We start from the raw sequence: 23,214 nt of genomic DNA, 5'->3' as shown, positions 1-23,214 counted from the left end.
AATTAGAGCTGATTGCAGTTTGGACCGGACATTTGCATCTTATGAATGGACAGACACCAAGACGATGGCTGAATGGTAACGTTTTTCACTTCAACAGTTGAGGTTCTTATACAGAACGTTTAAAAGACTTTTAAAAAACCTTTGCATGGCTACAATTACTGCTGCTATGATTACTAGAAAAATCTACACAAACATCCCTTCCAAAAAGCCCCCATTTACAGGAAAATAGTGCTGATGTTTGTGAATCAGGCACATTCTATAATGAGCCTCATTTGCATAGAAAGGAAGGATGTTTGCCAAGAAAAGAATGACAATGACTTCATTTAAATGTGCAGGCTGCTATAACAGAGTATATCTGGTTAAGTAAAACTGAGGTCAGTGTATATATGAATAATATTCCTTTTTGGGGGCATAAAAGAGGGTTTGTCCCACTCTCCAAACACACAATGCCCCACATTTCATGTTATAAATAGTTTGGATAATAATGGTATAAATGCATGAGGGTTTACTGGAGTTCTTATGAGAAAACAGAACTATTTTATGAGTTGGTGATTTTTTTCTGAATTGATAAACCTAAACATCCATGGAACATAAGCAGATTTTATGAACATTTGCAAATGTGGTATTCAAAATTAAATTCATACGAATTTGCCTACAAGTCACCAAAATATAAAATAGTTGAATTGCCATGAGACTCTGTTGGTACAATGGCTTGACAAACAAGCGGTTGTCGACTTGGGTTGCCTTCAAACAGCATGTACACCCTGAACCACTGAAAATTTCAGGTAGTCACTTTGGTCACAGAATACGACTGTCACTCCATTTCACAGCCGAAAACCTTCAAGTCCATCAAATGTGGTGCTTGGGCTGTGTGTCATCACCTGCGGCTCTGCATATCCTTCTGAAGGACATTAGCACTAGAAAAGTGTGGCTGAAGTTTTCTTATAACAAGATCATTTCAATCTGACCTTTACAGTTTGAGCAGCACATTTCGGCTCGGATTGTTTTATGATCCTGCCACAATGATGCATGCTTTGCAAAGAGGGTCGGATGGGGGAGTTAACAACTATATAGGACTTGACAGCTAACCCACAGCTCGACCGAAGCTCTATTGCTCAATTCACATGCATTTCTTAAAGGTACAGCAGCAAAGAATAGCCTGTTTGATTCAAGGGTGACCAATTCTGAGAGTTCGGCTTCAGACCTAATTAAATACACCTGAAACCAGCTAATCAAGGGCTGCGTCTGAAATCAAATGTCCCAATTCAGAGGCTGCATCTTTTGAAGGCTGCACTGAAAGACCTAATGAGTAATAGTCTCAGCCTCAGATGTCAAGCCCATGGACCGTTGACTGAATGTCTGATGCATATGGCACACAAAGTTGGAAACTCTTTAGGAGTTTCGAAGTCATCATCTGATTGGTTGAATTATACAGGATTTCCAGGAGATTTTTGTGCCGCATTCTTTAACGTTCTGCCTGGAAACAAAGATGCCGTGGCTCCAAACCCCCTCATGGAAGAATAAAGCCGTCGTGTTTACAGCTGTGATGAGGAGCACTTAGGATCATCTAAACCAGTGTTTCTCAACTGGTGGGTCGCGAGTTGTGACCCAAAATTAGTGAATGCTAAAGAAGACCAAGGTCTCAATGTGAACTGATTATTTTGTAGACATCTGTTGAAAAATGAAACAACACGAAACATTTGGGTGAGTTTGAGGGAATTCAAATAAATTGGTAAGTAAGTCAGACTTGTGTCAATATATTTAACGTTTTGTTTAGAAAAAACAATAAAATAAATTTCCACTTGAACCCCTGCCCCTCAAAATGTCTGTGCACGTCCCTGCTGTTTATTAATCAGTATTAGTCATATTCTTACAATTTATGTGTGTGTTAAGTAAAGGGGGATGGTGCTTGTGTGTGTGCATCAACAATTCTTTTGTGAATAAATATATATATCTCCTAACAAAGTGGGCAGAGGCTTGATGACCATGGGAAAATGTGGGTCCCATGGCCAAACCAGTTGAGAACCACTGATCTAAACACTAGATTTTCAAAAGTATGTGAAATATGTAAAGTTCACAGCATAGACTCTTTAAAATACGTCCAAGAGTTTTACACACCGGTCTGTTATTGTGGCGACATTTCCAAGTCCATTAACATGACGCGGCACAAAACAAAACGTGATTGGTTGCTTTACCTGTCAGTCATATAGTCTCTTGGGCAGGCCTTGGCATTCAAAGCAGCCAAGGTTCACAGACCTTCTGCCGTCAGTCAGAAGGTCTGGCTACACAAGGATATATAGCATTGCAACAAAGGCTGTCCCAATTTGAAGGCCCCTTCAAATGCCTTAGAATACATGATTTGTTTCCCAATTTAGGATACAACGAATGGATCTTTTGTGGCCCAGACTACCCGAAGATTCATTGCTGTTTTGAGAAAAATGCTGTTTTACATTACACTTGTAAACTTGGTTCAACCTCTACTGCCTTCAAAGGTGTGGTCTTTGATGTCAACAATCTCTGAATGATGCAGCCCCTGAATTGGGATACAGTTTACAGGATAGAGTAGGTGCTTCTTTTTAATAAGGAATTACTTCACAACAGGCCCGGACTGGCCATCGGGAGCACCGGGAGAATTCCCGGTGGCCTGGTGGCTGATTTTATATTATTAATATTTTATATTTATATCTCAATGTTCCAAAGTGATCATTTCCGATTTTTTCATTCACTAATAAATCGATAATAAATCATAAATCGGTTAGTCTTGACTGTCAGCGCTGCACTTTACGAATCAGCTCACGTGTGTTCAGCGCTTCCATCAAACACTTTCGAACAGAACCGATGCGTGGGACTCGACGAAGGAGAGGAAGCGGCCAGAAGAAGCAGTGAAATGTAGCAACATCACTGACCTGTTCAGGGCTTCAAGTGCAGGTCAGCGTCATCTGTAAATACGCTAGATAGTTTTGTTTTATTAACGTAGTTGAGTATTAAACTGCTAGTATCTGTTAGGCTATCAGTAGCATCCCATTATTATCATCATTCAGAATGCTGTGCTAAAGGACATCAATATTGAGTGTAAAGTTACATAAAAAAATTTAGCAGAGACAGATATTCACATGGATTTATTGTACAGGGAGGGAGGGAGCTAGAGACAGCAACACAAAAATAATATGAGTAACAGGCTCACAGCTTAATAATTAAATAGTGTATTATCTCCTGGTGATTCTCCTGTCTTATGTGTTTGAAGTTACAATTAAAGGACTTTTTCAACTAATATATTGTACTAATTTTGACATTTAGGCACTTTAGAAATTGTGTTTTAATACACTACCAGTCAAAAGGTTTTGAACAGTAAGATTTTTAATGTTTTTTTAAAGAAGTCTCTACTGCTCACCAAGCCTGCATTTATGTGATCAAAAATACAGCAAAAAAACGTTTTTTGTAAAATATTTTTATTAAAATGTAATTTATTCCTGTGATCAAAGCTGAATTTTCAGCATCATTACTCCAGTCTTCAGTGTCACATGATCCTTCAGAAATCATTCTAATATTCTTTGATGAACAGAAAGTTCAGAAGAACAGCATTTATCTGAAATAGAAATATTTTGTTACATTATAAATGTCTTTATCATCATTGATCAATTTAAAGCATCCTTGCTAAATAAAAGTAGTAATTTCATAACTTTTTTATGTGATGGTCATACACATAATAGGGTTGTCTGGTTTCAGAAATTGTTGTGGATGTATAGGCTACATATATTGTTAAAAGCGCTATTAAAAAGAATAAAAATAAGGGGCCAAAATTGCACCTTTTGGGGTACAACTGCTTGTCACTGGAACAGGACCCTTAAAAGAACATATTTGTTCCTTTTTTACCCCTAATAGGTAGGCCTACAAATTAGTACCTTAAGGGTACGAATTACTACTCTTAAGGTACTATACCTGTTGTACCCTAAAAGGTACAATTTTGGCCCCTTTTTTCTGTGTGGCCTGGATGAGTGTGAGATTTCCCGGCCTGAAATTTCGTCCCAGTCCGGCCCTGCTTCACAACCATTAAATAAGTACGTTCTATGTAGTATGAATGTGTGTAGGATAACACATTCATACTACATAGAATCCAGAATCCTGTTATCCAGATATACAACATTTGCACCTACAGCATCAGTTGCGTCTCTTTACTGCCATTCACAAATCTCCCATGGCCTCATAGGATAGTGTCCACTAGATGCTCACTTCAGAATCTAACTGGAAATAGCAGGTCATCCATGGACATCCTTTTTGCCTACTGTTTAAGAAATACTGTGAATTTGGACTCTTTTCACACACTGATAGTTTTTGCCGACTATATAGGTATTTTAGATCCAGCCTAGGTCATCAGTATTACTAGAAACTTCCAGACAGGTGTGTTGAGACAAGTTGGAAATAAACTCTGCAAGAATGTGGCCCTCAATGAGCAGGACAGTACATCCTTGGTTTAATTCAAAGAGTTGATGAAAAACAAAAGTATCACATTAACATTGACAATAAGGGCTCCTGGGTCTCCTTGACTTGTCTTTGAGAGTTTTAAGTTACATGTTACATTACTCTGAGTCAACAGAGATTCTGGTCGTACATGAAGAGCCTCATCCCTGACCCTTCTCTTCACTCCACCAGTCCTTCATCTAGCCGAGTGAGTCCGAATAAAAGCAACAGTCCTCTTCACTTCTCTCTCCAGCAGGTGGCAAGTCCTTCAAGGAGGCCTTTGAAGGAACTCCACAATCCGCCCGAGCCCCTGCTGCCTGATTTAAGAGTCCTTAGGCCAGATGTGAGGAAGACTTCATCTCCTCCACCACTGGGCTTTAAAAGGCCACCTGGAATGTATTGTACCTCAGCTCGATCCCGTGAGGGCCAGAAAGGCTTTGGGCAGGCAGTACTGTATTCATATTGCTGCAGCGGAAAGTGCGCCGATGCACACAAAGGCATGAATGCGGCAGCTCCAGTCAGCTTTAAACACCACTGCTATGCCATCAGGGCTATTGTGTGTGATGAAAATGACGAGCGGGAGCCACTCAAATGCGCAGAGAGAACGGTGGCATGCGGAGACATTGTGGTGACCGATGCACACATTTACGTGTACACACAAATATGAGCCAACAAACAAAACCTGTGATAAGGGGAAAAGTACACACTCAAAGCAAACAGCAAACTGGGGCTAATGCATTATGGGTCAAATTAAGCCTCTAGCCAACGATAATAAGAATTTAGAGAGAGCATCAAATGTGGTCTTCAATGAATTCCCTTCAGACATTTAAAGCAAAACCCAGGTAGCAGTTTGACAAAAGCTCCTCTGGGCTGTTTGGGGGGAATATAATGCATGAAATGTCCCAACCTGACAGACATGACTGAAATAGGTGTTCTGGGAAATTGCAACAACATAAATGCTGAAATATACACATTTTTGAAAGCATATCTACCAAACTAAAACATTTGCACATCTTATAACAAGAGGTGTGATAGAATAGCTTACTAAAGTTGCAAAGACATGCAAAGAACATTGTTTCTATAACTAGAAGTGTATCTGCCTAAATCAGTAGTCCCAAAATTTTAAGAAAAATTATTTAAACAACTTCAGAGCTCAAATAAAAAACATTTGTATAGAGAAATTCATATAATTACTTTAATTTAACCAAAACTATTAAGTATATTTTCCTTTAACTAAAATAAAGCTAAAAATGCTGCCTAACTGAAATAAAGCTTAAGTATTAAAATGAAATCTGAAATACAAATAAAACTAAATAGATATGCTTAAAGAAATACACATGACAAAAGCACATAACAAAATGACTAAAATGAAAACTGAAAATATAAAAGTAAAAGCTCATTTAAAACAAATACATCATACTTTTCTATTATACTATAATAGTAAAATACCATATAAATAATACCAAAATAATACTGTTATTGCCTCATAGACTTTATTTCTGAGGGATGAATCAAAATGATAGCATGTCACAGATATTGTCAATAGAATTGGTTGAATATGTTTTTTGAATCGTAGCAATTTTATGAAAGCAAAACTTGCAAATTTTAGTTGTTTCTGTTGGTTCTGAATACTGAAAACGGCTGCAAAGCTTCTATTTGCAGTGATGTTTTTAACACTTAAACCAGGCTGATTTGTTCAGTGCTGGATTTATTAGCTTAGTCACTTCCTCCCTCACTTCCTCCTTTTCTTACCCTCAGCTGGTCTATCACACCCACAGCCATTTCGAGCCAACTATTGGAACAATTAAATAGCAAGTTCATTCAGACTACAAAGTACCCAACATATGAGGTCGTTGCCACAATCTATATCCTCTAACTTTAAGGTTGGTCAATACTTGGGCGAAAGGCCATAGAAATATAGAGTAAAATACTTTAGTCAGCAGTGTTTAAGGTGTCCCTTTTGTCTAAGCTTGACCAAACCTGACAGTTATTCCCTCTTTCATGCACACATGCATTTTTCTTTGACTTTATATTGACCGTTACTTTAATATTGAGTAAGACTAAGTAAGATTTTTACTTTTAAAGAAATTATTACTTTTATTCAGCAAGGATGGATTTAATTAGTCACGAATAGCAGTACAGACATTTATAACGTTAAAAGGATTTCTATTTCTCATAAATTCTGATCTTTTGAATTTTCTAATCTTTGAAGAATCCTAAAAAAAGTTTCACATTTTCTACAAAGAGTGGAATAATGACTGCTGAAAATTCAGCTTTGCCATCACAGAAATAAATTACATTTAAAAAAAATATTAAAACAGACAACAGTTATTTTAAATGGCAATATTTCACAATATTACTGTTTTTACTGTATTTTTAATCAAATAAATGCAGCCTAGTTGACCATAAGAAACTTATTTTCCCAAACTGCTGAACAGTACTGTATAATGTTTTTACTGTATAATTTTTTTTACACCAAGCCAAATGCTCATGCAAACTTTTTGCATTTTTACGTCTTTATTAAGACAATATTTTCTATATTTTATAAGCCGTTTGCTGGTACTACACAATTGTCTGGTCACCACAGGTGATTTCAGGTTATACTATCCTTTACTAGGCTACTGAATGTAGGCTAAATCTGAGCTTTGTGATTCCTGAGTTTCTCTCTCTCTCTCTCCCGCTGCTTCTTATCTCCATCTGGTCATGGGTTTACCGTTGATTGCCAGCTCGCTCTCTCTCACTCTCTCTCTCCTTCCCTCTTGTGCAAATCTGGCTTCTGACACAAACACCATTATCTTTGCAAAACGCGCCCACATCTAAAGCTTCAAAACCATAATGTTAGCATAATGTTAGAGAAAACCTGGCCACAGAGTCAACGTCCAATGCAACAGCTGGCCATTAATCACAGCGTAGTTTTACAAAACACACAGCGAAGCCTATTATCAGCCATTTTAAAGGAATAATGCTGAACAAACGTAGAGTCCCTGTGTAAGAGCCTGATAAGAGAGCACATCACCACACTACGTGTCACACGGGCTAGGCATGCTAATAAAAGACACTAAACAGGCGGCAAAACCCTGGTAATATGTCATTAGCTGTGTCTGCTAAGGAAAGCATCACTATTACTATGGTTAATACATAGTGTTAGGGATTTAAACAAACCCCTACGCCACAAAAACAATTTCCTTAATTAGTATTTTTGTCTTGTTCTCCAGTAAAAACATGTAAACATTCTTATAGTAAGATGGGTTAACCTGAGGTGCTGAAAATGATAAATCATTGATATTAATAAAAGATCAAATATAACTGATATATAAAAATGTTTAATAAAACATAAAAATACTTGTTTACAGACATTTATTTTTCTTATCCCATTGGAGTCCCCCCCCCCCTTGATTTAAGAATACAACTACATTTACTCTAAATATATATGATTAAATGTATTTGCAGAAAAGGGGGGTCATGCTAAAAACACTCAGAACAACATAGCAATATCTCAACAACCTTCCACAACACACTAGAAACATCCTAGCAACCACAAAACATTTATAATACACATAGCAACAGCATAACAGCATAATAATGTCTTGGCAACCGCATAGCAGTGCACAAAAACATTCATATGTTAGCAACTGCATAGAACGTAATAACGTCTTGACAAAATAGCAACACCCTAGCAACCACCCAAAACACCTATCAACTTCACACGAACATTACAGTGCCTTGGCAACCAAAAATAACACAATAATAACACCCTAGCAACCACACAAAAAATGTATAATATAGTTATCAACTGCATAGTAACAATGTCTTGACAAAACCCAAAACACACTAGCAACACCCTAACAACCACCTAGTACACATTAACAACTGCACAGCAACAGGGCAATGCCTGGCAACCAACCAGAACACCCTAGCAACCACAAAAACATTTATAATACACTTAGCAACTGCATAAAAGCATAATAATTTCTTAGAAACCACATATTTATATGTTAGCAGCTGCATAGAAAATCATAATGTCTTGACAAAACCTAGAACACACTAATAAGACCCTAGCAACCACAACACATCCATATGTTTTGCAATATAATAATATCTTGTCAAAAGCCAGAACACAATAGCAACACCCTAACAACCACCTGAAACACCTTAACAACTGCACAGCAACAGGGCAATGGCTTGGCAACCAACCAGAACACCCAAGCAATCACACAGCAATGCACAAAAACATTCATAATACATTAGCAATGGCATGGTAATATAGTAATGTCTTGACAACCTGCCAAATCACTAACAGCACCCTGTCAAGTTCACACTGCACGATTTTAGCCCTGATTTTCACTCGTCGGCAGGTTTTGCGAAATCGCAGACAAATGCCCGAAATCAGAGGCAAATCGTTGCTCGTTCACGCGAGTGACAATCACTCAGTGTGAATTATCAAAGATGCGATCTGAGAGAATTGCAGACGCATCGCCGACACCCGTGAAATATTTGGAATGCTAAATATGTGGACCTGTCAGTGATTCAAAATCCTGCTGTTTGAAATGAGTTCTGACTGAAAAGTACATAGCGATTACCTACAGCCAATGAGAGAGCAAGATACAGGGCAACGGGAAGTTCGGGGAGGAGTTATAGACCACAATATCACAATAACTATTTCCTCCTCCATAATCTTTTTTTCTTTTTCGCCTTTTCGCTGCAAATCAGCGCACATACCATTTGTATCGCGAACTTCTTGCGGGCTACCATATTAATAACATTTCCAATCTCGCACAAGAACTCTGATCTCACACGTGAGCTTGCATTATTTCCGTATCACTTCTCATGTGTGTTTGGTTGTGAACCGTAGTTTGCGGACCAGACAGAGTTGTCGGCGATTCTTCCTATTGTAAAGTCAGTGTGTAACCTCCTGTCGCCGATCCATCGTGCAATGTGAACACAGCAGCAACTAAAAGCTACACCAGATAGTCATGCAGTGTAAAAACAATGGTGATCTGACAACTTTGAAAATCGTGCAGTGTGACAACCACCTAGAACACCTTAACAACTGCACAGCAACAGGGAAATGCACCAAAACATCACAACAATTGCATAGCAACATAGCGATGGCTTGGTAACCAACCAGAACACCCTAGCAATTTTATTACAGCAATGCACACAACAAAGTAATGTCTTAACAACCCCCAGAACACACTAGCAACACCCTAATAACCACCTACAACACTCTAGTAACCACATACTGTAGCAATTCACAAAAAAATCATAATAAGTTAGCAACTGCATAGCAACATAATGTCTTAACAAAACCCATAACACAATAGCAACACCATAGCAACCACACAGAATACCTTAATAACTGCAATAACAAAGCAATGCCTTGGAAAAGAACCAGAAGAACCAAAGAACCAGAACACCCTAGCAACTGCATAGTTTGCACACAACATTGTATTGTAGCAAAGCACACAACATTATTTTCTTGACAACCCCCAAAAAACACTAAAAACACCCTAGCAACTATACAAAACAACATAGCAACTACAAAACAACATGGAAGTGCATTGACAACCAAACAGAATGCACTGATGACTCCCTAGCAACCACAAAAACATTCACAATACAGTTAGCAACTGCATGTCTTGACAAAACCTAAAACACACTAGAAACACTCTAACAACCACCTATGCACAAAAAAATCATAATACGTTAACAACTACATAGCAACATTATGATGTCTTGACAAAACCCAGAACACACTAGCAACACCCTAACAACCCCGCAGAACACCTTAACAACTGCACAGCAACAGGGCAATGGTTTAGAAACCAACCAGAACACCCTGACAACCACGCCGAATGTCATAGTAACCGCACAGCAATGCACAATGTCTTGACTTCCTAAAAAAAACTTCCTAAAACACGCTAGCAACTCCCCTAACACCTTAACAATTGCACAGCAAGATGCCAATGCCTTCAACCAAAAATCAACCAGAACACACTAATAACACCCGAGCAACCACAGAAGCATGCATAATACATTTAGCAACTGCATAGTAACATAATAATGTCTTGACAAAACCCAGAACAACTAGCAACACCCAAACAACAACTGCACAGCAACAGGGCAATGCCCTGGCAACCAACCAGAACACCCTAGCAACCACAGAACAATGCACAAAAACATTCATAGTATGTTAGCAACTGCATTGCTACACAGTAATGTCATGGCAACTCCCAGAATGCAAAAGAAACACCATGGCAACCACTTAGCAATGCCCTGGCAAGCACTTAAAACAGCATCATGGCAGTGAATTTTGTAGGGGCAAGAACAACTCAAAACGTCCTCAGAATATATAAAAAATTTAATTTTATTGTTGTGATTGCATTGAAAGTGTGGGTCTAAAATGTGTTGTTGTAGACTACAGAGGAACTTTGTGTTTGATCAACTGCTGATGTGACAAAGTGCTCTCACTCTGGCAGTTACTAGACCGCTGCTAGAGTAAAGGTTCAGCGCTGATGGACGGTTTCCTAACAACATCCTCTTCTCTACTCTCAGAGGACGGCCAAAATTGAGCTGAAATGGCTTTCTCTGACCTGTGCACCAGAAACGGCTCCATCGCTTTAAACGGCGTCCAACCACTGAATACAGTTGATAGACTCCAATCAATTCTGCCACTAAAGCTGTTCCTTGCCATTGATTTTTGAATTTAATGTTATAGTGCTCACTTTCCTCCTATTTATAACATATTTGGATGCTTTTCTAGTCCAAAACCTTCCCCCATATACTAGAGCCAAAATCCACAGGCTTGAGTAAGGCTCTGCTTGTCTTTGACAGAAAAGCTTGATCAAACATACAGACAGAGCACTGCTTTCATGTGCTCACACTGTCCGTCTTAAAAAAAAATCAATATGCCACATTGAAATAGACTATTTTTGCAGTCACTATCTACAAATCCCAGACGCCAGGTCTGGAGAAAGACGTGGAGAGGAAGGAAACGGCGAATGGAATCGGGAAACGAGAGATAGTGGAAGAGGAAGTAGAGACGGAAGGTGATAAGGGATGGGATTAGAGCATTGATATGAATCATATTAGTGTCTCAATAGAGTGTTCGAGCCGAGCTCGCAATACAAATTACTGCTGGGAAAGGCTAGGAATGGGCTTTGGTAGTTGACCCTCCGGATTTCAAAGCACCATTGATGCATTAAGTTGCTCCTCCTCCCTGCGGCAGGCAGGTTCAGCACTGGTGCGATAGTGAGAGCGGTTTATCGCCAGTGTCAAGCCTCCAAACATCACACTGAGAGTGAGAGCTCACACAGAACAACAGGAAAACAAAAGCAGCATGGGTTGCGTCAACTGCATTCTCCTGTAGGGCTTCCTCAAAGCATGTCTAGTAATATAAGGAGCATCAATGAGGCCTGTTGGACATCTATTTGAACAGATACAACCCTAGAGGTATCAGTCAATCTGAATGTGATATAACAGAGCAAGAAATCGAAATCGAGAAAGCACATCAGGATGAGGCATTACAGTCTATGTCAGCGAAATCAGAGTGGGTGGGTGAGAAAGTACAAAGGTGTAGGACTCATCGCAGCACTGTCTGTTCCTCATCCTCTCAGGACTCATTGTCCTGACCTCGTGTGTCACTCAAGGAAGTGCATTTACCTGCCGGCTGCCCGCGGCAACCCATAACGTGGTTCAATCTGTCAAGACTCCAGCAATTTGAACGCTTGCCGCACCTCTCTGCAACGGTTACAAACCTCAAACCAAATAGGTGATGAACAAGTTAATTAGCCTGTCCATCAGTGAGGCTTTCTTCGCGTTAAAGCACCGCTGTAATGGCCATGTTAGCCGAAGCGGCTCTTGATCCGGGGAGTTATTTCAGCCTTTCTTCACCTGGCTTTAGTCAGCAATCACACAGGGTGGATGGCCTGGCGAAGTGTCCTCTTCCAGTGATCCGTCTTGTCAGTCACCACAGCATGTGTCTCCTGCAGGATTCAGCCAATCACTCAGTGTGTAAATCTGCATATAAGTCAAGAGCACCGTGTCACTTTAAGTAATACCTACGGTGAAGTCTATGCTTGGAATACTACTTTCTTGAAGCAGTTCTAAGTGATTTACTTGAAATATCAGGAAGGAAAGTCATTGTTTGACTGATCTCAGTGAATTAGGTGTCTGGAAATGTCACTCGGACAGCCTTAGTCTCTACAAAAATGTGTGGATGGAATCTTTGTTTAGCAAGTCAGAAGACTTTGAGGTGCTTTCTATCTGCCAGTCATTCATGATATAGCTTTTGACAACTTCTGCAATGAGAAGATATGTTACTGCTCTCTGACTTTAAAGGTCTCTATGATTTTAAAAAGAGGGAGCTTGTCTAATTCAGTGGCTAAACGTTCTGTTCTCACCAAAGACGATAATGGTAACTATAAAGTTTTAATAATCATTCTAATTCTATGAGAATAGCAGATGAAGTCATTGGAACTTTTTTTTTTACAGCTCATGAACGATAAAAATATTGACAGCCAATCAGAATTTACTTTAGTCTGGTGGAACTTTTTTGAATGGTAAGCAGCACCAACACCAACTTTAATGGACACTTCTGGACTTATTGTGAAAGATTGTTTGTCTTTGTTCTGTTCTCACCAAAGACGATAATGGTAACTATAAAGTTTTAATAATCATTCTAATTCTATGAGAATAGCAGATGAAGTCATTGGAACTTTTTTTTTTTTACAGCTCATGAACGATAAAAATATTGACAGCCAATCAGAATTTACTTTAGTCTGGTGGAACTTTTTTGAATGGTAAGCAGCACCAACACCAACTTTAATGGACACTTCTGGACTTATTGTGAAAGATTGTTTGTCTTTGTAATGTTTATTCAAAATGTAATATCTTGCTCCACCTTTGAAATGACTTCCCATTTCAGCTGATATCTTCAAGGCGGTGTGGGTAAGGAAAGCATGCACGGAACTGTTCTACAACACAATATTAAAACTAGGGTCGCCGGTAAAGGCCTGTTCAAACCAAGAATGATAATGACAACTATAACTATAATTATATTTATATTTATATTTGCATACACACCAGCCAGTGATAACTGTCTATTTATTCTGAGCTTGTGCGCTGCAGTTTTAAAGTAATGAAGGTGGATGTATTTGACCTGCTGCTGCTTTACGTTTTACAAAGACACCAAAGCAAAAACAGATGCTTTTGGATACATGAGATCCTTCAAAGACAAAAGGAGTTGGGAGAATCTGTCACTCGGCATAGAGAATTTCGCTTTTGAGGACAAATGTTATTCATAACTCCATATGAGTCAGAATCAGTTTTGGTTTTCGCTGTTCTTGTTGTATTTACATGGCTTTAAACAGCAGATGTCCTTAGCATGCTACGTTTCGAGCGCATCTAAACATTGAATCTAGCTAGTGTTATCTATCAAATCTAACAGTGAATTTAGCTAATGCAGTCAATCTAGTAGAATAAAAAACAGTCTTTTCACTGCAACTTCTAAAGAGTCAAGAAAATGTTGTTGAAACTAGTGTTTATGTTTTCACCGTTTGCTGTATTGTCTCCGCATTTTCGTCTACCTTTTTAAATGCTCAAGTTCCAATTAATTCTGATAAGCTTTCAGTGTTTTTTCATTCATCAGCTTGAAAAAATTGTTCTGAAAGTGATCCCAATGATATTGTTCCTATATATCGTTATAGTTTTACAGTAGACATGGTGCAAACTCTACTATTCTCTTAAATTTAGAACAATGTTTAGAACTTTATCTTTATTCATATACAGTGGGGAAAAAAAGTATTTAGTCAGCCACCAATTGTGCAAGTTCTCCCACTTAAAAAGATGAGAGAGGCCTGTAATTTTCATCATAGGTATACCTCAACTATGAGAGACAAAATGAGAAAAAAAATCCAGAAAATCACATTGTAGGATTTTTAAAGAATTTATTTGCAAATTATGGTCGAAAATAAGTATTTGGTCAATAACAAAATTTAATCTCAATACTTTGTTATATACACTTTGTTGGCAATGACAGAGGTCAAAGTTCTTGGTGTGAAGGGGCCATAAAAGAGGGCAGCTTGACCCTATGTCCTGGGCATCGATCATTGATCGGGGGGGCCTGTACTGGCCTGGAAAATTATTAAACTGAGTGAAACTAGTGTAGCAAACTGAGAAGGTGAGTGGGAGCATATTCAGCTGTTTTCCACCTAAAACTCTTTAACTTCACATTAACCTAGTTGCTGCCCCGCTGGCTTCAATGTTTGCACTTTGAATAATGGTGAATTTTTGAGAGGTCACGGTTGTGTTGGTGGCATTACACTCACGAACGCTTCCAAAATTTGAGACAACACAAAATGGGGTTTGCTGAAGCAATGTCCTGTAAGTCAACACGGAATCTAAATGGACACTATTTACTTTTTAATGCACATTCTTGGTCATATTGTGCATGATTCACTGGTGCACATTATTCATAGTAAAAAATGTTTGCCTTTGTAAACTTCTATCAAAATGTAATAACATGCTCGTCTGCCTCTGAATCTGAAACGACTTTCCTTTTCAGATGATACTATGAATCCCTCTTACTTTCAATCATATGCACACATTTAATGATCCAGCCAATGAATAAAATCAATTCCCATCTGAAAACGGTGCGGTTTGTGAACACTGTTTCACGTTCACATTAATAGCAGACACATGCTTCGACAGGCCATGATCTTTTCCACAAACTATCCATGAATCCAATCAAATAAAAATGTTTGACCATTGGGCAAATACATTGTGGACACTTCAAACAATTACAGTAATTAACATGCGGGGCTGCATCTTCTTGTTTAAACTGATTGTACAATGAACCACATAAGCATTCAGTGTTTGTCCCAATCAATGTCTGTTTCTATCTATCTATCTATCTGTCTATCTATCTATCTATCTGTCTGTCTGTCTGTCTGTCTGTCTATCTATCTATCTGTCTGTCTGTCTGTCTGTCTGTCTGTCTGTCTGTCTACCTATCTATCTGTCTGTCTATCTAATGCAAGTTTAATATCTGTATCTATTCTACTCTAACTTTATATTTATTGCTGCGAGTCTCTTGTTCTAGATACATAAATATAGCATTCCATCAGCAGATCCACATGGACATGATAAAAAACTTTATTATTCATCATTCCTCTAATTAAGAGAGTTCGTTAACTCACTCTCTGGCCCCAGGGGGGTTTATTTCGCTGATGAACACATAAGTAGTACGCAACGGAAATGCCAATTAACCCCATTTACGCTTCCAGACACTCTACACCTGCATAAAGACAGACTGCAATAAAAATACCTCGACTGAGAGATTCCTCATATTACCAGAAAGATACACCATCCAAACGCAAATGTGAGTAAAGAAATCACTCTCATGCACACATATATGCATAAAATGTGCAGTAGCCTAAACATACTGGGCGAAATGGATTCAAACACAGTCATTTAACACTGAAAACCTAAATGGAGCTGTAAAGGTGAGTCACATACTAGGCTGGTTGTCACTCTGCAGTATGTGTCAGCTATAAAGAAGATCTGACTGTTACCTGTTTGATATGTGAGCCTTTAAAGCAATACCAGGCACATAACATAGTGCCAGCGAGGCTGAATAACCTAAGCTTAAATTACAGGTGCATCAGTCACAAAGCTATCAAATGACTTAAAATGTCAAGGAGAACATCTCAGAAATAACAATATGCCAGACATGCACCAACGGCATCAGTGAAATGGAATAGCGGCTGAAAGTTGACACTTACTGACAGAGACAGCCTTCACAGCATAATTGCTAAATGCCACAAAAGTACAGCTTAAATAAAACTCGCAGAATTGAATCGGCACCTCTTTGACCCAGAAGAATATACAAAGCTATGCTTCACAAAGGAGGGTTTTACAAAGCTGCAACTCAAGAAAATGTGTGTGAAGCCAGTATATGAGGAGCACAAAACCTACAAATGTAATATGGCGTGATGAGTGACCTTTCACCCTATTACCTACATCCAGACAGGCTTATGTTGGAGAAAACCAAACCCACTTGGTTGTGGATCTCTAATTGTATGAGACACTAGATCTTATGAAGGTCATTAGGTCTCATGATTCAACAGGACTGTTGTATAACAGCCCAGGAATAGTAGATTGTACAGGACCATCAGTGCTGCAGACATCTTTCCCTCTTTATTTTCCAACTCGTCTTGAAGTTGACACATCGTTTCCACCTTCATTACTCAAAGAATTACCCTCTTAAATAGTGCAATTTCACACTGCACACAGTTCAGTACGTGTGAAACAGCCATCCAAGAAGAAATTAAGCTGTTGCCAAGCCAAAGAATGGTCCTGGCCTTTATAAGGACCTTGATGTTTCTGTTACATAGCCCTAAACAAATCACTTCACAATATACGAATGATTCATTAAATATAAGTGTATTCAACTACTTGCGAGAATACATACAAAAATTAAACAAAACTCCACTCTTAAAAATAAAGGTTCCAAAAGGATGTTTTAATTTTTATTTACTGTATTTATTCATTCATTTTTTCTCAGGGATGCCATTTATTCAAATAACCTTTCAATGAACATTCTAAAAGAACCATTTCCCCCCCTATAAAGAACCTTTTGTGGAATGGAAATGTTCCATGGATGTTAAAGGTTCTTTATGGAACCATCAACGCCAATAAAGAATCTTTATTTTAAACAGTGTGGCATTTAAATTCAGAATTGCCCACCTAAACAACACTGTAAAAATGTTTTGTAAAAATGTTATGCTGAAGATGTGCCTCGTGTTGTAATATCTAAATCAACTGGTCTAATCAAGCCAAAAAATATGATTTAATATGATTAAATATTTAGTCGCAACAATAAACTTAATTTTAAAGCTCAGATCAAGGTAAAAAAATTTATTTAGGTAACAACTGCACATTGTCACTCTTTACAATGCATAAAACACAGACTGCATAACATACATTTCAATCAAATATTCAACAACTCTAGCACAATACCCCAGATTCTGTTTCACGTCAGTATTCACAACAAAAACAACAATCAAAACCACTCAACCGCCACCCTCTCCTCTTCATCTGCCTCTCTCTTTCCTCAGCCATTTTTTTACAGGGTTCCTTCTGCAGGACCCTCAACACTGCACAATTTGGATGTCTCCTTTATTTTACACACTCATTTCACTTCATAGAGCATTTTACAGATGAACCGATCAATGAGAACCGGCATTTTATCCAAACCGTGTAGTTTTGAGGCCCTCCAAGACCTGGATCAAGAAATACTGAGCTATGTAAGTGCTTCTCAACCCTGTTCCTGAAAAATACACATTTTCGGTGGCTTTCATGTCTCCCGTATCCTAATCTCAACCTAACAAATTCAGCAAGGAAGGTTGATTCATTACATTGTCATTTTATGGACTACACAATTTGCGTTTCCTAATTTTATGTTGTTAAATTATAATAATGTTAATACACCAACATATTTAAGCTGCAAAACTACTGCAAAATGTACTGATTGCAACACAGCTGAAACAATGGAAGCCCACATGATCACCCACACTGTAAAAAAGTTTTTTTTAAGTTGTTAACACTCATTGGAGTGTGTTTTACAAGAAAATACTATTTCAGTTTTTATACTTCCAAATTTCATTCATTTAATTCAACGTGTTACTTTCCCGATACTTTGTAATTATTTGTGACATGTACTATTAATTACTATTAAATAAACATCATAAATATTTAAATAATACCAATAATTAAAACAAAATAAAAATACATTTTTGATGGATCACACAGGGAATTAATTTTTTTTCAAATATTTCACTGTAAAATAAAATATGCACGATGTCTTAAATACAAATTTGAAAAATCTCTTTAAATCACAAGGTAATTAAGACGTATTAAGACTCATTAATACACTTTTACAATATTTTACAGCGGAAAAAATGAATGTCCACGCCAAATACTTAAAGGAGTTAGTACATAAAAATGACTTTGGTGCATGAGACCCAAAAAACAATACCAAAGTTCAACAAGGAGAAGAGCTTGCACGCATAATAGTAGCAGATTTCTTACAAAAAAAATTATTTATAGACCAAAAATGTGGAAAAGAAAAGCGCAAAGAGCTCATTTTCAATTCACATCATCATCAGTTTTTTTTTTTCCTAACAGTACATTTATATGTATTGTCTTTTAAATACGCCATTTATTTGCAGAATATAATAAGGTAACTTAAAAAAAAAATATTGTTCTCATTTTAGGTCTTGGAGCGTGCATCCAAAATGTGCAGTACTGGGGCTCGTCCAGGACCCGGATCGAGAAGCACTGCTCTACATCAGCACCGCGGACAGCGACCATTCAAACACAAGACCGAGAATACAAGCGCTCAAAAACACTCCGGGTCAACCTGCCTCTCCACTACGCTGCAGGGCCCATTGAAACGATGTTTGAGTGGGATTTCTACACTACAGCAGCTGAGCTGGTGTTTCTGAGCACAGCGTCTGTGTGGTGCCTCAAAACTGCCAAGAAACCTCATGATGACACATTCAATTAAATTGTTTCACTGTAAAGTAGATGAGACCCCCGACGAGAACAATTACTGCACACAATTATATTACTTACTGCGTCGTGCAGGCTCTTTTGGGAACGGTCTGTGGAGATGGTCCTTGAGGGATGCTCGATATAGCCAGCGTGTGCGTGCTAGTAAGACGGCAGGTAAATAAATACGCTCTTTTAATTGCTCGCGCTAGGCGTTCACTACGCACAGCTTCGTATTAAACTTCATCCGCCTGCGCGTGAAATTGCTCTTGTACGATTAATATTGCGTGCGTCGCTTGTGTGCGAGATTACAATTGCTTTTCAATATTCGTGTGATCAAATAACAGTCGAATGTTTTAAAACGAACAAACAATAATAGTAATTAGAGAACCAGACATACAGTTGTGCTTCGCGTAAATGTATTGCTCGATTACAACGAGAGACAACAAAATCAAGAAAGCGTACACGCAAAAAAAGAAGCTGTGTTAGACGCAAACGTTCACACTGTTGTTTACAAACGTCCGACGGACTGTCGTTTTTCGCTAATCGTGCGAACATCAGACGCTAGCGTACTTGCCATGATTCCGTCGCCTAAAAGACTTGCAGGTAAAAAATAAATACCAAATATCGATGGAAATTAAACGGCTCATGAGAGTATCCTCTGTGGAAGCCAGTCAGGACTGAATATATATGATGTAATACCGGCAAAAAAGAAAGTCGGTAGCTGCACACGGACGACGGACGACGACGGCTCGCGGAGCCTCCCTCTGCTTCCTCGCGCTCTCGGTAACGTTACTGTCCCTCGCTCGCTCGCGACGTCACAGGGCAGTGCGCCCTCGCTCATCTGCAGTCTGTAGTGTGCAGTCCGCTCACTGCATGAAGACACCGCCGGTGAATAGAGTGGGAATGAAAGCGCTCATTGGCTGACGGAAAGACAGATGGTGCGCTCATATCCCAGATAAATAGTGCAGACCTCCTCCCTGCGCAGGGTGCATGAGCCAATGGATCTCCTCTTCTAGTGAAGTGTCACTTTGATGTATGTAGTCATTCTGTCACTGTATTATACTTATCGGTCGACTGGAGCATCTTGATTCTTTTGTGAGGAACGAAGCTGATTTCCTGGCTTAGTCTTTTGGCTGGTTTTATAGCCCTTTTTTAGCTGGTAGACCAGTTGAACACCATGGCTTGTCCAGGTCAGGAGACCATAAACCAGTTATGACTAGCAAACCGTCTTAGGCTGGCTTAAGCTGCACTGTAAAAAAAAAAAAGTCTGTAGTTTTTACAAAATCATTTTGGCAGCTGTGGTTGCCAGAATAATTTAGTAGAAAATACAGAAAAAACTGTTAACACATTTACGGCCAAACCCTGTACATTTTACAGTATAAAACTGTAATTTACAAACAAGAAAATTTGAATGTAAACCAGTAAATTCAGCAATGCACACTGCTATTAAAATCTGTTTTGTACCTTTAACATACTGACAACCACCATAATAATGCAGGTGGTAAAAGAGAAAGCCACATGAAGAATCAAAGCTCATCACAAGTAGCTTCACCACAAGCAGAAGTATATACTAATATATAGAAGGTGCACAGAGTCATTCATGCAAACACAAAACACCATCATGGTAACACACATGATACATAAATAATGCATTCAACTTTCATTAAACAACAGAAGATGTAACAAAGCACAAATATACATAACTAATAACAAAAACTATTTAAAAAACATGATTATTTAAACAAAATACTTTCAAATGTGGAGTGTCATTTAGGGAATTCTGGGAATATCAGTTTACAGTTTTTGACTGTAAATTATACATTGATTTGTTCTTTTTACTTCTAAAAACTGTAAATTTTTACTGCATTTTACTGTAAAATTACAAGAAATATCCAGTTAGATATTTTACAGTTTGTCCCTGTATATAGTACGGGAACTTACTGTTAATCTATTAACAGTTTTTTTCCCATAGCGTTTTTACAAAATTTTACAGTTCAAATTACACTTATTTTTTACAGTGTGGGTTGGTGCTTCAATTGTTACTTTCTAGATGACTACTCATTCTTCCAGTGCCTTCAAGGCGGCATTGTATTCCCTATACTGGAAAAAGCAGCTCAAGCTGGTATTAACTGCAAGCAGTAATAAATAACAACTTATGTGCTGCTTAATAGCTTATTTAAAATATAATTTACAAATTCACTCATTGACTTTTTATTTTGTTAAATACCATCACATTTGATGTGTTCTGGCCCTTACCTCTTGCTCCAAATTTTTAGCCTCCACTTTTGATGCAGTCTATGAACAAATAGAAGAGATTTTACCACAAATATATTTTCTTTGCACTCAATAATTTGACATTTGAGGATATATATTAAATTACTTTATTTCAAATATCTATATATTTTGGCAGCTGTGTCGTAGATGAGTGCACACATTCACTCAAGCAATGAACTTCTACAAATTTACCATCTACAAATCCACAGATTCATTAGCCAATTATTAAGATAAATATATTTATTATTAAATTTTGCAGATACTTCTGGTTGCAAGACTTGTCCAAAATCTGTTGTATTTGGCTTAAAGTTGATTTTGAAGCATTCTGTTTTACTTCTGCTGCTGCATGATTTTAAAGCTCAAACTGTTTTATTAAATCTAGTGAATACATTTATTAAAATTATATATATATTTCAGCGTGTGAGTGTGTGTGTGTGTGTGCATGTTTATGTGGTTTATGAGGACACAAATTTGTATAATATCATGGGTATGACATAGGTATTACAACGAGAAGGTGATTTATGAGGACATTGTCAGTGTCCCCGTAATTCAAAAGGCTTATAAATAATTCAGAATGAGTTTTTTTGAAAATCTAAAAATGCAGAAAGTTTCCTGTAAGGGGTAGGTTTAGGGGTAGGGTTGGTGTAGGGCAATAGAATATACGGTTTGTACAGTATAAAAACCATTACGCCTATGGAGAGTCCCCATAAACCATAAAAACAAACCTGTGTGTGTGTGTGTGTGTATATACTATATATATATATATATATAATATACACACACACACACACATTTTGGTGTAGAAATCATTTTTATTCAGAAATTATAAATTTCACACACAATTACAAAGAAACAAGCAGCAACACATTGAATTAAATATTAAATTTTGAAGTAGAAAAACAATATACAATTATACAGTGAATTATACAATTGATTATTTCTGCCAAAGCTGTGTTATGTGACAACAGCAAAGCATCAGAACCAAAGCCTATAAACCTAAGCTTACCTACAACTAAAGCTGTTCAGTTTGTTGTCCTATTACCCAGTTGGAGATTAGCATTTTTGAGCCATGGATTCTCTAAGGAATTGTCAGTGGGTTTTGGGAATGGCAATTTACAGTTTATAAATACAATTAGGGCTGTGGCCTATATTGTTTTGAAGAGATGTTTTGTTCTACAACATAAATTCCATATTAGGATAAAGAAGATACTGTTTTCTTAAACCAAGGCTTTTTGCAGCAAATGCTTCAAAATAAAATAAAAAAAGAAACTAATTCAAAGTCTGTTCACACACCTTTTTTAAATTTTTTTTTACTTATAATCCTAAAACTATTCTTAAAAACTGATAAGAAATTCCCAAGGGAACCAGTGGTGAATTAGCCTTCCGGATCGGCCTACAAATCGACGTAATGACCGAACAGCTATGCTCTTTTTGTATTTCCTTGAAGAAATAAAAAGTTAGTTCCCAGTTTCTTGTTTCCAGCTTGGGAATGGAAGAGTTCCTCTGTGAGAGTGCTGCTCTAAATCCTGTGTCTCTGTTCTTGGCAGTGGAAGCTGAGAGGATGAGTCATGCTGGTTGAAAATGATATCTCACTATTTGATGAGAGCAGCATTTATCATGTGAGTGAGGGTGCAGGCACACATTTCATTATAGACCTAGTCCATTAGGATGTCAACACCTCAGCAGTCTCTTTCCCATGCACAAAGTCAATAATGACCTTTAAAACTTTCTGATTTGCTGAGAAGAAATGCGATGCAATTTTCATGTTTGCAACCACCGGTGGTGCAGCAGAGTAATCAAATTGATGGCCATACAAAAAGCCAAACCACTGCCAGTCTGCCACATCTCATTTCATCAGAGGATCACTCTCAAACTCTTCTGAGTATTAGTTCTGTGCTCTCCCATTAGACGGAGGGGAAATTGAAC

The 23,214-nt window shown here is 37.9% G+C and overlaps 1 protein-coding gene across 2 annotated transcripts in view; it reads right to left on the bottom strand.

Annotated features, from left to right (window-relative positions):
* LOC107584305 (gamma-aminobutyric acid type B receptor subunit 1-like) overlaps positions 1 to 19,849 on the bottom strand; it is a 142,394-nt gene extending 122,545 nt beyond the window's left edge. For both annotated transcript variants that reach the window (XM_016270873.1, XM_016270874.1), the window contains exon 1: positions 19,096 to 19,849. The gene's annotated coding sequence lies outside the window, so the exon portion shown is untranslated. The remainder of the gene's footprint in view (positions 1 to 19,095) is intronic.
* Positions 19,850 to 23,214: the final 3,365 nt, after the last annotated feature.

Source organism: Sinocyclocheilus grahami, unplaced genomic scaffold (assembly GCF_001515645.1).
Source record: "Sinocyclocheilus grahami isolate Dianchi unplaced genomic scaffold, SAMN03320097.WGS_v1.1 scaffold58.1, whole genome shotgun sequence".
In the NCBI taxonomy this organism is placed as follows: domain Eukaryota; kingdom Metazoa; phylum Chordata; class Actinopteri; order Cypriniformes; family Cyprinidae; genus Sinocyclocheilus; species Sinocyclocheilus grahami.
This window is presented reverse-complemented; position numbering and strand designations above follow the sequence as displayed.